The sequence below is a fragment of the Pongo abelii genome, chromosome 3 (genome assembly GCF_028885655.2).
Source record: "Pongo abelii isolate AG06213 chromosome 3, NHGRI_mPonAbe1-v2.0_pri, whole genome shotgun sequence".
In the NCBI taxonomy this organism is placed as follows: domain Eukaryota; kingdom Metazoa; phylum Chordata; class Mammalia; order Primates; family Hominidae; genus Pongo; species Pongo abelii.
In genome coordinates this window covers 122017323-122033334 of record NC_071988.2, presented here as the reverse complement: position 1 = coordinate 122033334, position 16012 = coordinate 122017323, and the positions used below count along the sequence as shown (strand labels likewise).

At 34.9% G+C, this 16012-nt stretch overlaps 1 protein-coding gene and 1 long non-coding RNA gene across 2 annotated transcripts in view; one reads left to right on the top strand and one right to left on the bottom strand.

Annotated features, from left to right (window-relative positions):
• Positions 1-16012, top strand: part of EMCN (endomucin) — a 131089-nt gene that overhangs the window by 2197 nt on the left and 112880 nt on the right.
• LOC129059042 (uncharacterized) overlaps positions 4489-16012 on the bottom strand; it is a 169409-nt gene continuing 157885 nt past the window's right edge. Inside the window, exon 3 of the long non-coding RNA XR_008524659.2 lies at positions 4489-4693. This is a non-coding gene — a long non-coding RNA (uncharacterized LOC129059042). The remainder of the gene's footprint in view (positions 4694-16012) is intronic.

Below are 16012 nucleotides of genomic sequence, written 5' to 3'. Positions count from 1 at the left end.
GGCACAGGGAATAAAGCATTTCCTAAGCTGACTGAGTACATTTATTTTTCCTTAACCCCTAGTTCCAGATCCACATTGATTTCAGAGTTTTACATGTTCTTCAAACTTAGGAATGATTAACATATTTCATCAGCAAAGTTGATTCTTGGGGGCGAGGAGGGAGGCATTTCATCTGCCTTAAATTCACAAGCTGTCAAGCAGATCCATGCTCTTTTGTGTAGTAATTTATTCCTAAATAATGATCTTTTAGATAAATTGACTACTTTTCTTTTCTTCTGATGTTTTTGTCAGTCTCAGATTTAAATAAATACAATATAGTCTTTCGTGCTGTTTGTGAAAATCAAGGGAATCTTTCTACATCACAGTCAGTGAGTTACTTTTTATTACTTGGTTGGTGGCATAATATTTTTTCAGTCTCCAATTTGGAAAGCTGTTCTATTGAAATATGTATGGAAGATTTCTGAAAGGGAACTGCCATGCTTTCTTAAGGTTTTCTAAATTGTATTTAAAACTGAATAGACCCCTACAGTGGCTTTTAAATCTAGATGTATGGATGAGCTTTTGACTTTCAGGGCTGAGAGAAGTTAATGAAGAGAGATTTCTCCAAGAAGAAGGAAACAATATGCATTTACTCATCAAGTGCCACTTGCTTTTTGAAATTTACCTTAACTTGGGAAATATTAAAATGTTGTAGGCATTCTCAGACAGGGACAAACACCATTTTCTTTACTGGTATATGAAGAAGGATTTAATTGCTTGGAGAAATTCATTTGTTAGTGATTGAACATTAATTTCATGAAAAAGAAAGATCAAACACACTATCAGCAGACTGCATGCTAAATATTATAGGTTTATAGAACTTAATAAAACTTAACCCTCACCATAGAAGTGGAGGACAGAGGAAGATGAAGGAAGTTATTATAAATTTGGTTATATTGTAGGTTTTAAGAGGTAAATACTGACATAGAAAATTTAAAACTAGTCTGGTTTTGGATGTAAGGACATCTGAAACGGCTACATATAAAAGTGGAAATTATTATAAGCATTGAAGCTTGAAAATCAAGAGGTTCTAGAGGAACGGAATTTATTGAGTAGATATATTGAAACATTGGTATATTCTAGTCTAGAAACCTAAAGAGGTCACAATTTGGGCATAGTTAAGTACTGAGAAATAAGGTTGGAAATATAGCCTCAGGAGATATTGAATACCAGGATGAGAAATATTGACTCATATAGTTAATTAGTTTGAGTCTGTAAATGTGTTTGAGTATGGGAATTATATGATCATGGCTATAAAATGGGAAGATTAATCAGTCAGCAGAATATAGATTAGACTACTGGAGTCAAGAGAAATAAAAGGTAAGGAAACTAGGTCAACTGTCATTGCAAGTCTGAGCGTGTGTCAATAAAATGAAAAGAAGGGTCTAGGAAGAGCTTTAAGGAAGTAGAAAGTGTGTGATTTGACATATCATTGACTGGCAGTGAAGGAGAATGTGACTGAAATGCAGAGACAGAGATTTTTAATACCAGAAATAGGAAAATGGCTTGGGAGCAGAGATTAGGAAAGATATGAGGAGTCGGTTTAGTGAGAAAAATGATATTTGGTTTTGGACATGGTGATTTTGTAATCCTGATATTTATGTAGAGATGTTCAATGGTAAATTAAAAGTGTCTGATGCGTAGTTGGAATGACCCTGGAGCCAGAGGTGATGTTGAGAGGTGAATGTTCTTTAGTTCTGAATCCAAATATTTCTTAATCTTGCCCATTGTAACATTAATAACATAGAGAAGCAATTTATCCTTCTTCTGGATGCCCATATATCTAACTCTCCTAAGGCACTTATTTCCAATTCTGTCATAGTTATTTGCATGAATGTCTTATTTCTCTACATTATAAGCACCTTGAAAGTAAGGGCTATATTTGTTACAGATTGCTTAGCAACAGTTCTGAACACATAATAAGGACATAGTTGTCTGAATGAATGGATAATTGAATGAAATAGTTGCCTCCTTATTATTTTCATATTTTAATTTCTTCCTATGACAATCACCTAACAGTTTACTATCTTGTCCTTATGAAAAAGTTATGGACGAGTATGAATCAGAGAACATAATATAGAAAAAAGTCGATTATTTTGATTTCAGTTATGAAAGTGAGCACCAAATATAAGGGAAAGGGATTCTTATCAAAGGTTAGCCAGCTCTCAAACTATAACCACTGTGGGGAAGAATATCTAAACAGAACCAGCTCTACTTATTTTTGGGTATCAAATACTCAATGTAATACATTCCTATAGTTAAAAGTATTCAAGGTGATATCTTATTCTCAACCAACTTCTCAAAAATACAAAATGGCTTTTTTAGAAGTGAAGTTTACAAAAGTAGAAGTTGGAAGAAAGTTAAAAAAAAATCATACATCTTTATGAGTCATTATAGGTAACGTGAGTTGCTTCAGAGTAGATAATTTTGCTAAGTACTTCTGTTGAGCTTAATCCACACCAGTATCTCTTACCTGAAATGGGTAGTCTATTGTAGGAAGACTAGACCAACATAGAACAAATCCAAATGGAAAAGTATTTAGTCTGCAAACCATTTCTTTGCATTCTTTCTTCACTGCTGATTTTTAATAATCCCCACCTAAAAGTAGAAGTGATAATTCTAGAACTCCTACTTTCAAAAGATTTATAACAGTTGTCAGAAACAAATTCTCTGGCAATTTTATCTTGAAGATTGTAGTTATCCAGAAAACTAAGAAAAAATGAATATTTAAGGGTTTCACAAAGCTTTGAATTTACTAGACAACTGCCCATCCTTTCCTTTTCATTGGTGAAGTTACATTCCAAGCTGCAGCTAAATATTTTAACTTGTGAATAATTATCTAATTCAAGTTACTCACATTCTTTTTTTCTTAGTAATCACTTTCCAACTTCCTCTTTGTCTTTAAGAACAATATGAGATGTACGTTTCTAAATACTGAATGTCAGAGTCGTTTTTTTTTTTTTTTTTTTTTTTTTGAGACGGAGTTTTGCTCTGGTTGCCCAGGCTGGAGTGCAATGGTGTGATATTGGCTCACTGCAACTTCCGCCTCCCGGGTTCAAGTGATTCTCCTGCCTCAGCCTCCCAAGTAGCTGGGATTACAGGCACCCGCCACCATGCCCGGCTAAATATTTTTATTTTTATTAGAGACAGGGTTTCACCATGCTGGCCAGGCTGGTTTCGAACTCCTGACCTCAGGTGATCCACCTGCCTCGGTCTCCCAATATGCTGGGATTACAGGCATGAACCACCATGCCCAGCTCAGAGTAGGAATTTAAGTAACTTTCAATTCCTATGTACTGAATCCTTTCCAGCTACTGAATTCCTATCCATTGCAGGTCTGTTAGGTTAGGCTAATAGTACCTTTTGACTGATAGAAGAAGCTCTCTCAGTTAGCAAACAAGATCTTTTTTGTACTGTTGCACACCATGGGAAACATTAGTGGTGTCAATTACATCTAGAAAGGGCACTATATGGTTCCCAAATTTGGAGCAACCATAAGAAAAATAGATTTTTAAAACTTGAATAGAGGTTTCATATCCTGTAGAATGATATATGTAGAGATAATCATAATTAGTCCCAAAGTAGAAGAAGTCACCTTATGAGCATTAGATTCCTGTTGTGTCTTTCCCTACATCTTCTCCTGCCACGTTTACTCCAGCCATTGCTATGGCAACCAGCTACGCACGGGTGTAACCTGACAGCCGCTTGCCTCACTTTAATGCATATATCCTGCTTTCTTTCTGGTGCTATTCTGATATAAAGGTGCGTTTCAGAATCTGGTATTATCAGATGTCTGAACTAGAAGTGCGGGAGCATTAGCATTCTATGAGACAGCTCCTGACAGAAGAGGGAATGGAGCCACTGAATACATAAATGCTTTTCTCTTATATTCCTGCTCCAGTTTCATTGTTTTAGTCCTTTTCTCCTCTTCCTGAGATTTTTTTTTTTTTTTTATAAACTGAACAGAAGCCCTTGTTTCAGGCTCTGCTATTTAGGAAAACCCAGGATTTATTATTTTTCTTGATGAGAACATTTTAGTTTAGATGGTAGTATATATCTAAGTAAAGATTAGTTTCGGTTTCTCTGACACTCTAATTAATATGTACTACCCTTCTTCCTTTTCATTTCAAAGAAAATGAAATATCTTTGATCAATCTTTTGTTAAATAAGCTTAACAATATTCTAAACAGATTCTGTTCTAAGGCAATTATTTGCCTGTTTGCAGTAATGAATTATACTGTGAGGTTAGTAGTAAAAAATGTTGATGTCAGTGATTTTATTCTTTCTGTACTTCTCATCTGAAATGTGAACTGTTTTTTTTAAATCCGTTGAATCAGTCATACTCTAGCTGAAACCTGTATTAGTTGTGTCAAAGACTAGAGAATGGAGATCACAGTTGGGAACAGTCCAAGTTAACCCAAAGAAGTATCGTCACAACATCTACTAACATCTACCATTTATTGTGCCAGGCATTTTACACACATTACTTCCATCACAAATTTCAAGGCCAGCTTTATCCCATCTTACTGATTAAGAAACAGATGCTTGGAAATAGTATAAAGTTACACAAGGGTGGTGTGGCTTAAAATCAAAGCAAGGACTGTCGCTCTTCAGCTACCTTCTGCTGTAGTGACACTTCAGTAAGTTGAGTTTTCTGAAAAAGAATAAGGATAAAGACTTGCCGCTCGAGTAATTTAGAAGTCACTACTGCACCTCACAGCAACTTCAGCCTTCTAAACTGACAACTAAGACTATAATGCCATAAATGAATTTTTACTTAGCAATAATGTTTTCTTAATATTCTGGATTCGATTAATTCTTAGGGGATGGGTTGGAAGGAGTTGTAGGCATTTGCCTACCAGTCATTGTTACGTTGGTTGAAAAAAACATGTACTTGGCTATAAATGTCAGCGAATCTAATACGGGACTTGGAGAAGAAAGAAAGAAACAAAGAGGAAATAGCTATCAGTGAATTAATCACTTGGTGTCACATTTATAATTCTTCTGGAGACAGATTGTCTGAGTTCAAGTTCCAGCTCTGCCACTTACTAGCTGTATAAACTTGGACAAGTTACTCAACTTTTGGCTTCCTCAGCTGTAAAATGGAGATGATTGCCTTATGTGGTTCTTGCAATATCTCTACAAGGAATTACCTCATAGGGATATTGGAAGAATCACACAAGGTAATATGCAGAAAGCACCCAGAATAGTGTCTGATATGAGATAAATGTTATATAAAGTTTTGCTGAGTTTTGGAACTCATATTCTGCACCGTAGATGAAATATTTTATTTCTAAGTTGATTCCAATCCAGAAGCAGAAAATATTTAAACAATTATAATGTTAATTCTCACAAAGTGAAAAATGAGCATCTGAAAATTTTTCACAATAGAACTGTTGTAAGATGACTGCCAAGTAATATTTTAATCACAATATATGCAGGCACAATTTTATACATTATATGCAAACAGGTGTATTTTCTCAAATACATTTCAGATTTATGTTATTTACCTTCGTCTGTAAACTAATCACTCAAATTAATAAGCAAAATTGTGTTTGTATTTAATTAAAATTCTTTTTAGTCTGAAAATGGTCAACATCCTCAAATGTTGTTACTACTCTCATAAAGTATTGAGTGTTGCTTAATCTGAGAGGTTGAATATGTTAGTGGAAGGAAACACGGTCTTAATGTGAAAACTTAAGTTTGAGTCTAGCGTCTAAGTATGTTCAAATTGGCCCAGACATTAAATCTTTCTTAATCCCAGTTTCTGCATGTGAAAAATGGGAAGAAAGATACATATTGACATGGTATTGGTGTTACATGACAATGGGACTACCCATTTTAGATACTGTGCAAGTCATAAATTACTACTAAAACATTAGCTGTTATTGTATAAGTTAACATTAACTCACAGAATCAAGAGAGAAATAGGAAACCGTTCCATAAATTTCAGAAATTTCCCTTACTATTTGAGCCTTTAACTGCCATTGTATCATTTCTATTTTAGCCATAATACCTTTACATAATTTTTATGACTGTTCATATCCAAATGGCCATGTGTTGAAATAATGCTTCAGTTATAAAAATCACACACACAAAACACGGAAAACCATTTGTATCACACATTGAATTTATTTTTAACTGAAGTGGGAAAAGAAATACTTTTTTGTGGTATGAACTGTGAAATCGCTCTCCTAGGGTGTTCAGCAAGTGTGAGAACATAAGCGTTGAGTTCTTGGGCACTCTCCCCAGGATACAAAGGCCACTCCTACATTAATGAACTCAAAGCCATTGTGACAACTCTAAACAACCACGAGAATTCTCCAATTATCTCTCTCTGCAAACCCAGTTTTTAAAAGTGGGACTCACCTTTTTTAAATGCACAGAGTGAACTAACTTAAAGATTTATTAAGTAATTGCATTATTGGGATTAGAATAATTAAATGATGTGATCAATGAACTTTTTTTATTTTTTCTCTTTCCTTTTCATTTTTTGACAGCCTCATTTGTTGGGTACAAGTTTTATATCAATTAAAGTTTAAAATTCTTAAGGTATACAAAGGAGAAGAAAAAATCATTTAAACATCTATTATTAGGTTTTGTTACAACTTAACTGTACATAGGAAGCAAGGACAATTTCTAAGTGATTATTTTTGTGTGTGTTTCCCAAGACCTATTTTTGGGCACATAGGTGATATTTAGTAGCTAGCCCTTGCTTTAATTTGGAGAATTGTGTTTCTTCAAAAGTCAGAAGAGTTGAAAATACCCAAGGCATTCCTAGATTTGTTTTCAGTTACTTGAGGGCAATATTTATTTTTATCCCTGGCCTCTGTAGAGGGGAAGCAGTAAGTGTATTTTGGAATACTCTTTTGGTTGGCTAAACTTATTTGATTTGCTTTATGAAGTTGACCTACCATCTTACTGTTGTATAAATAGCAGAAAATACTTAACTTTGAATTATAGTGACTGTTCAAATCATACCAGAGTGTCGTGAATATCTGAATACAAGTGCCAAGTCATTCCTATTACTTGCTCACATATACAAAAATTAGTGGTCTGTAATTCATCAGGTAATTCTGAACCATTTAGATCAGATTAGTCCCCACCCCAACTAGGATAGACTGTAAAATTATGAAAATTCAATTGTAAAGGCATTTTGATCACATTGTTTGCTTTTCCAACTCTGAAGTCTTAATTCAGTATGTTGAGTAATTAACTTTATCCTAATCTTGTGCAGAAGCAAAAGCACCACATAATTCAGTTGTTCCTAGATCAGTAAATAATCCAAACGCCCTCTGTGCAATTGACGTGAGATAAACCACCTTGTTCTTTGTTAAATACAGAATCCTTTCCCCATAATACATATGCTATTCATTAGAATATTACATAAAAGAAAGGATACTTTCACTCGAAAAAAAAAAGAATGTATTTGGCAATATAAAAACTTTCTTATATTTTTCCCATTGAGCCCTGACTGGTGTGACACTACAGCATACTGTAGTGATGAAGAGTACACTGAACTTTTGAGCCAAGAGCACTTGGGTTAGTTACCAGGGGCCACATGCTTGCTGTGTGACTGAGGCAGGCAAAATTTTTAACCTCTCAAGGCTTTAATTTTCATGTCTATAAAATGAATGTGGTTTAATCAAGTGATATGAAAGATTTCTTCCAGATCTACAGTTCTATAATCTTTGTGTAACACACAATTCTTATACATTTTGCCTGAAGTTATCTTGCTTCATTTTCATCCTGTTATCACTAGATATGCTCCTTCTGGAGCAAGATGTTTTATTCTATTCCCTAATGTTTACTTCCTTAAGAGATTTTTCAGTTAGGGATGTTAGAAAGCACCCGCTTTGCATGTAAAAGGCCAATTCTCTGTCATGAGAGATATTTCTCATAGTACACATCAATAAAAAAACATGTTTTTCATTTTTCCATGTGGTCTCATTTTTATGCAAATTGGAGACATTCGTTAGGAGTGGGGCTAGAAAAAAGACTTGGAGAGAGGGTGGGGACAGAAACCAACATCCAGAAAAAACATTGAGAATAAAAATGAGGTTAAAAGAGATTAAAAAATGAGTTTAAAAGAAAAATGAGGTTAAAAGAGATTGAGGAAATCTCTTTTTCCTCAAAGAGATTGAGGAAATGACAGAGGCTGGGAGAAAGAGAGAAACTGTCTAAGAAAGCTGGGAAGCTGGGAAGAGGAGATGGGGAAACTCATAATTGCTCTAAGAATTTGGGAAGAGTATTCCGCACAGGCCCTCTAGCCACTCTTACAAGGCCAGTACCCAGTGGAGTTCTTCCTTCTTGCCATTAAAGCTCTTGCCAATCCTTCTTCCCTCCATCCACTCAATGTGCAGTGTGTTCTTTTCACTGTCCCATACCCACAAGGAAAGCAGAGATGTTTACCCTTTAAGGAAAGTGTTAGAGTCTAGGGCTTTCAGGGAAAATATTGGTATAAATTTAATCTAAATTATTATTATTATTTTTTGCTTGTACTAGTTTAAGATAAATTTGGCCAAGGACAGATTTGGTTAATACAAATATTATTTGAAGTGCTGAAATCTCACTAGGCCTACAGGCTTAAATTCCAGCTTTGTCTGACAATCTCCTCGCAAAGAGGTGCCCTTCATCCCCTAATCAGTATAAAATCATATCAATTGCTTTCACTTCTACTATTAAAGTCCCTCATGTTTTCATTAACATTGAATGATCCTGGGCCTCTATCCTATAGGGTACTCAAGAAATCTAGCCACATTTAATAACAGTTTTATTAGAGAAACAACTATGGTATTCCCTTCAGAGTTTCAAGTGGGATCAAGATGCATTAGATAATCCAAACACAAACAGTTCTGGTTCCCAGAGAACTGTTAACTGTAAGAAGAGTTTAAGAATATATAGAGGATTAAATTACTAGCATTTGTGAGCATGAAAAAAATGCAGAAGCTATGATATTATGAATCTAGGCTAGAAGGGCAGTCACACTTCTAGTATCAAAAATCAACAGACTGAAATTTGTCAACTGGTTCATTAGCTTGCCATTACTTAATGAATTAGGATAACTTACAAGAAGAATTTAGCAGTCTATCTTCCAGAATTTACAAGCTAGCAACCCTTGACCTCTAACTTGAATGTGTGTGTTGTTTGGCCACACTAAACATGTGATATACCAGGTGTGTTTTATGACTGTATAAATATTTACAAATATTTTAAAATAAGGAAATTTTGCATAACAATAATAAAAGAAATAAAGTTGTATTTTCAGGGTTTTTTTGACAAATCGGACTTCATATCCCCTCATGATATTATTCAGTTAGATCTGAGTAATAAGTACCCCTTTAAATTGAGAAATGCCCCTTTTTTCTACAAACATATATGCATTTAAACCCTACCTTATCCTCTTTTACCTCTCTGCATGACCCATGGGCATTTGGGTTAATCTCATCACCTATTTCATAGTAGCTGTAGGGTTTTGTCTAAACATTAGGCATACAATTTGCAAAGCTGTCACTATGTTTGTGGTGACTCAATGGATATCGAAAAGATAGGGTTCTGGGAGCCTTTTTCTACGATTAATTAGGCTTGCCAGCTGAATCTCGGAATTTTGAAGACACATTCTAGGTGCCAAATCTTTCCATTTTTCATAAAGATGATTGCTTTTATTAAAATGTGACTATAAATAATTAACTTAGCAGTGATTACCACTCTTGTTTCATAGTCTTAGGAAAGCACAAAACTTAGAAAATGATTTTAAAAACATAGAAACCACAAATCATAAAATGTAGTTAAAATTCCATTTTATTTTTGTTTCCCACTATCTCTTTAATATTGATTTGGTGAATATAAACTTTTCATCTTTGATGAAACTGTTGGAAACCTATGGCTTTTTTGCTCACCCTTAAGAAATGGACAGTTTTGTGGACAACCAAATTTTCAGAGTGTATCAATTAGAAATTAGAATACATAATCCAAAATTATAATTAAAATTTCTCTCTTGTAGGTCATGCCAGTGTGGAGTAGGATTCTACAAAGTGGCTTTTTTTTAGAGGTTCTCTATTTTTCTGCTTCCCTGTTCCCTCTCAAGCTCCTTTCTGACCAACTGTACTGGGAGAAGTGTAAGGGAGGAGTGAGAGGATGAATGAAAGACATTACTTGATGTGGTGCCATAAGCTGTGCTCACAGTCTGGGAGATAGTTAAAGCCCAACTGCTGAATGGTGTACTTTCAAGGGTTCCTCAGAAGTGCACTTTTCAGCCTCTCTCCTCTGTAGTTCCTTGCCTCATGTGGGTGAATCCCTATTCTGGGAGTTCACTGGTTACCCCTTCCAAAGCACTGGTCATCCTTGTTAACTGAGAGCTTCCTAATGTTCCCAGTTCTCCAGGCAGAGCTAAGGAATGGAATTCAGGATAACCCTAAGCCCACACTCTCATTCTCTCTCCCTTTTATTTGGCCCACAGGAAACAGTCCAATACCTCTTTCCCTGGCAACATCCAGCAGTGCAGGCTTTGTAGGGTCCAGCCCCACAGGGTCAGTGGATTTTTCTCCCCGTGTGCGGAGATGAGAGATTGTAGAAATAAAGACACAAGACAAAGAGATGAAAGAAAAGACAGCTGGGCCCGGGGACCACTACCACCAAGACGTGGAGACTGGTAGTGGCCCAGAATGCCAGGCTACGCTGATATTTATTGGATACAAGACAAAGGGGCAGGGTAAGGAGTGTGAGCCATCTCCAATGATAGATAAGGTCACGTGGGTCACGTGTCCACTGGACAGGGGGCCCTTCCCTGCCTGGCAGCCGAGGCAGAGAGAGAGGGAGAGACAGCTTGTGCCATTATTTCTGCATATCAGAGACTTTTAGTACTTTCACTAATTTTGCTACTGCTATCTAAAAGGGAGAGCCAGGTGTACAGGATGGAACATGAAAGCAGACTAGGAGTGTGACCACTGAAGCACAGCATCACAGGGAGATGGTTAGGCCTCTGGATAACTGCAGGCAGGCCTGACTGATGTCAGGCCCTCTACAAGAGGTGGAGGAGTAGAGTCTTCTCTGAACTCCCCCGGGAAAAGGGAGATTCCCTTTCTCAGTCTGCTAAGTAGCGGGTGTTTCTCCTTGGCACTGACTCTACCGCTAGACCATGGTCCGCTTGGCAAACGGCGTCTTCCCAGATGCTGGCATTACCGCTAGACCAAGGAGCCCTCTGGTGGCCCTGTCCGGGCATAAAAGAAGGCTCGCACTCTTGTCTTCTGGTCACTTCTCGCTATCTCCCTTCAGCTCCTATCTCTGTATGGCCTGGTTTTCCCTAGGTTATGATTACAGAGCGAGGATTATTATAATATTGGAATAAAGAGTAATTGCTACAAACTAATGGTTAATGACATTCATATATAATCATGTCTATGATCCAGATCTAGTATAATTCTTGTTGTTTTATATATTTTATTATACTGGAAAAGTTTGTGCCCTTGGTCTCTTGCCTCAGCGCCTGGATGGCTTGCCGCCCACAAGGCTTATTCTCAACATGGTTAACAATTCTCCTGGTCCTACATCAAGGCAGTTAGGCAGCTATCAGCTATCTTTAATTCTCTAGATTTCCCAGGAGTGAGTCAGATCCTAGGCCGTTATGCCTTCTGACTGTAAGGATCACATATTAAAGTAGGTTTGAATTGAGGGAGCAGACAAGCCCTTCTCCTTGGGGATGGAAGAGGTGGGAATGGGATTCAGAAATAATATTCTACAAAGACAACCTCTTCTCAAATAATTACTCTCTCTGCACACATACTTTGATTTTTTTTACTTCATGGACTAGGTAAAGGGTTTACAGGGTTTATCAAACAGGTTATAGATATTTTACTTGAAAATCTGCATATGGTTATGTTTCCCATCTTCTTGTAATTTAACATATCTAGATACCTGGTTAAAACTTTAGTATTCACATGTTGTGCTTGATATCTTGCACTAACATTTCCTTTGAAAATAACTAAAGATCTGAATGTGTATTTTCTCTGGGTTTAATATAATTAGATTATAAATCAATATTATAATTAGGAAAATAAAATATCCGTATCTTTCCCAGCCTGGACAATATGGCAAAATCCTGTCTCTACAAAAGAATACAAAAGTAAGCCAGGTATGGTAGCGCACACCACCCCAGCTTCCTGAGGTGGTAAGCTTGCTTGAGCCCAGGAGGTCAAGCCTGCAGTGAACCATGATCACGCCACTGCACTCCAGCCTGGGTGACAGAGCAAAACCCTGTCTTAAAACTAAAAAATAAAAAAATAGATTGGTGAAAATAATAAAAATAAAAGCAAAACCAATGAAATGGAAAAGAAATACATAGTGCAAAGATCACCCATGTGTAATGATAAGGTTGGTAAGCCTCTGCTGATACTAATCAAGAGAGCAGAAATAAGTGAATAGAAATGAAAAAGGAAATACTACTGCAAATTCTGCCAAAATATAAGTATAATAAATAGATATTACGAAAAACCTTATGCCAATAATTTTGAAAATTTATGTAAAGTAAATAAATTTCTAAAAACTGTAGCCTATCAAAACTGACACAAGCAGAAATACAAAACTTTGGTAGCCCTTAAATTGTAAAAGAAATTGAATCAGCAATTAATAATCTTCTCACACAAAAAATTTCCAGCCCAGTAGGTGTCACATGGAAGTTATACAAAACTTTATTTTATTTAATAAATAAATTCACTTTTATATAAGCTCTTCTAGAGAATAAAAATAGAGGTTTTATTTTCCAACTTATGTTACAAAGTTAGCTTATTGTTGAAACCAAAACCTGACAGGAATGTTATGAAAGAAAAATGGTATAAACCAATCCCATTATGAAAAAAGATTTTTTAAAAACCAGCACAATGTTTAAAACGATACTTTTATTGTATCAAATTGAGATTATATTATCAATGTGAAGTTGGTTTTACACTAGAAAATCAATTGACATAATTCATTACGTGGAAAAATAAAGAGAAATATATGATAATCTCATTGAAGCAGAAAAAACACTTCTGGGCGTTTAATATTTATTGCTGATAAAAATGCTTAGAAAACTAAAACAATAAGAGGATTTTCCTAATCTAATAGAGCAGCTTCAAAAACTATAGCAATCATCGTGAATAATAGTAAAATATTAGCATTTTGTGAGAATAACAATAAAACAATCTTGCCCAACAATTCTACTTTTATAAAATTTTGTACAAAATATCCTAGCTAATGCTGTAAAACATGAAAAATGAATATATTAAGAATTGGAAAGAAAAAATCAAAATTGATATTATTTGTGGATGATATAGGACATTGATATAGGAGTTAAAAAGAAATTATTTAGGCAGTTAATAAGCATAAAAGATTTCTTGGTGGAATTTCCTTTTAATAAAAAGCAGCCCCCAAATCATTTTTTTTTCTAGGGCGGCCTGAAAAATCAAGCCACAAGCATAGATATGCAAGCTTGCATAGGTAAATGCCTGCAATTGTACCAATAAAAAAGGGATACCTGGAAGCCAGGTATATTCAACATGGAGGTTTTCTCTTCCCTTTTCTTTCTTGCCACATGTGCAGGTAACATGGCCCCAGCCAGGTAAAGATCCCATTTGCATAATAAGAAATTAGGGTGGGACAGCCAGGCTCTTCGTGAGCTATGTAAATGTCACATCTAGTCCAACCAATCCACTATGTTCTATATAAATCAGACACCACTTCCTCAAGCCCCTGTATTAAGCCCACTGCATCCTGCCATGAAAAGGAAGACCTTTTTGGAACCTCCCTTCCTCTGCATCGGGGAGCTTTTCTCTTCTTTCTTTCACTATTAAATTTCCTACTTTTAACCCCACTCCTTGTGTGCTGCATCTTCAATTTCCTTAGCACTAGACGACGAACCTCGGGTATTTCCCCAAACAAATGACACCACGTAAACATGATTGTTTAAGTACAGTATTTATGAGAACTTACCGAAAAAAAAACAAAAACCCACTAGAATTAAAGAGTTTATCAGGGTCTCTGTATATAAAGTTTATGAAATCAATTGTATTTCTATTGATGCAACAAATAATTAAAAAGAAAATGTAGCAATATGCCATTTACAGAAACATAAAAAAGCACCTATAAATAATTATAATAAAAGATGTGCATTATTTGTATGAGAATAATTATAAAACTTTATTGAAAAGTTAAAGAAAACTTGAAATAAAGAAAACTGGATTGACTGGGCAATCCAGTATGTGGAATATAAGAAGCTTTTTATAATTTTGTATAAAAGTGCACAAAACCAAGAAAACCTTAGTAATTTTTAAAGAAGAAAAACAGGAAAGGATAACATACTCTACCATTTATAGAGTCCCATAACAAAGATATAGTAATTAAAACAGTCAAATTGGTGCAAGGTAGACAAATCAAGTGGTAGTCACATTGATGCCACATAGATGAATAGAAAAGAATAGAGAGCTCTGAAACTGACTTACAGATATATAGATCTTTGATATAAAACAAAGATGGTACAACAGAGCAGTGAGTAATGATTGATCTTTTCAATAAATGCTGCTGGTACCATTGGGTAGCCAGTGGAAAAAAATAGACTCCTAGATAGCACTACATATGAAAGCTAATTCCAGATGAACCATTGAATTAAATATGGAATGGAAATCTTTAAAACTTAAAAAAAATTAGGAGAATAGCTTTATAACCTTATTTCAGGAAAATACACAAAAAAGCACTAACCATAAAAGAAAAGACATATATTTCATTGCATTGGAATTAATTATTCTATTTATCAGAAGATGCAGTGGCAAAATTGAAAATCTAGCCACAAAATGGGAGAAAATATTTGCCATGTATATATAACTGACCAAAAAATGACTCATCTTAATATAGAAAAAAACTACAAATCAGTAAGAAAAATAAAAACAACCCAATCAAAAAATTTGGCAGACTTAAGTAAGTACTTTCCTTTTATGCAATAATAGAAATAAAAATATGTTTATAGCAGAACTTTTGAGAATAGCCCAAAATTAGTGACAGCTCAAATGTCTATCAATTGCAAAATAAATATGTAAATTATGCTTTATTTGTTCAATGTATTGTATATAGCAATGACAATGACTATAGCTATAATCAACAAAATGAAAAAAATTAAAATATACTGAACAAAACACAATGCTTCAATATGTTGCTATTTACATAAAATTAAAACACTGAAATCTAAACTATATTATATTCACATGTACACATAGAGAGTAGTTCTATAAAGAAAGGCTAAGAATGATTACCATAAATCAGATTAGCAGTTACCTCTAGAGTAGTGGAAGAGGGATATAAATGATACATTTACAGTCCCAAGGAGATTTTACACTGCTGGTAATATTATATTTTTTAATCTGGGTAATGATTACACCAGGTTTTGGCTAAGATTTATTCATTATGTTTACGTTTATATTTTGTCATGTTTTGGTCTTTTAGCTTTTATAGTTGTCAGAAACATTAGGCAGAAATAAATAAAACTCAGATTTTGAGTTTAAGAATTTTAAATTGAAGCAGGGAATCTATTAAAAGTCTTATTGGGGAGAGATGATAAGATCCTTCAAGGTCTTAAGAATGATTACTACTTAACAGAGACTGAATGTATTTAATTCAAAAATCTTAAGAAATATCAGGAAAACCATGGAGAGAAATGTCAGCAGCCTCTGATGAGTTTTGTGACAATAACAAACTCTTTTTTACAAATAAATCTCTATTATCATTATTCTTTGTATACTATTTGAGGATTTTCCGTTTCCCCACATCTCTAGAACAAATCCCCTATGAATGAAAAAGATATACTTTATACTTTCAAGCTTCAATTTAGCTATTATCAATTTACTCTCAATGATACTCTGCTATTCTGAATTTCAGTTTCTCATTAAACCTTACCTATTTAGGGTTCAAAGCCTCACTGGTAAGGCTTGCTTAGGCTTGTCATTTTGTA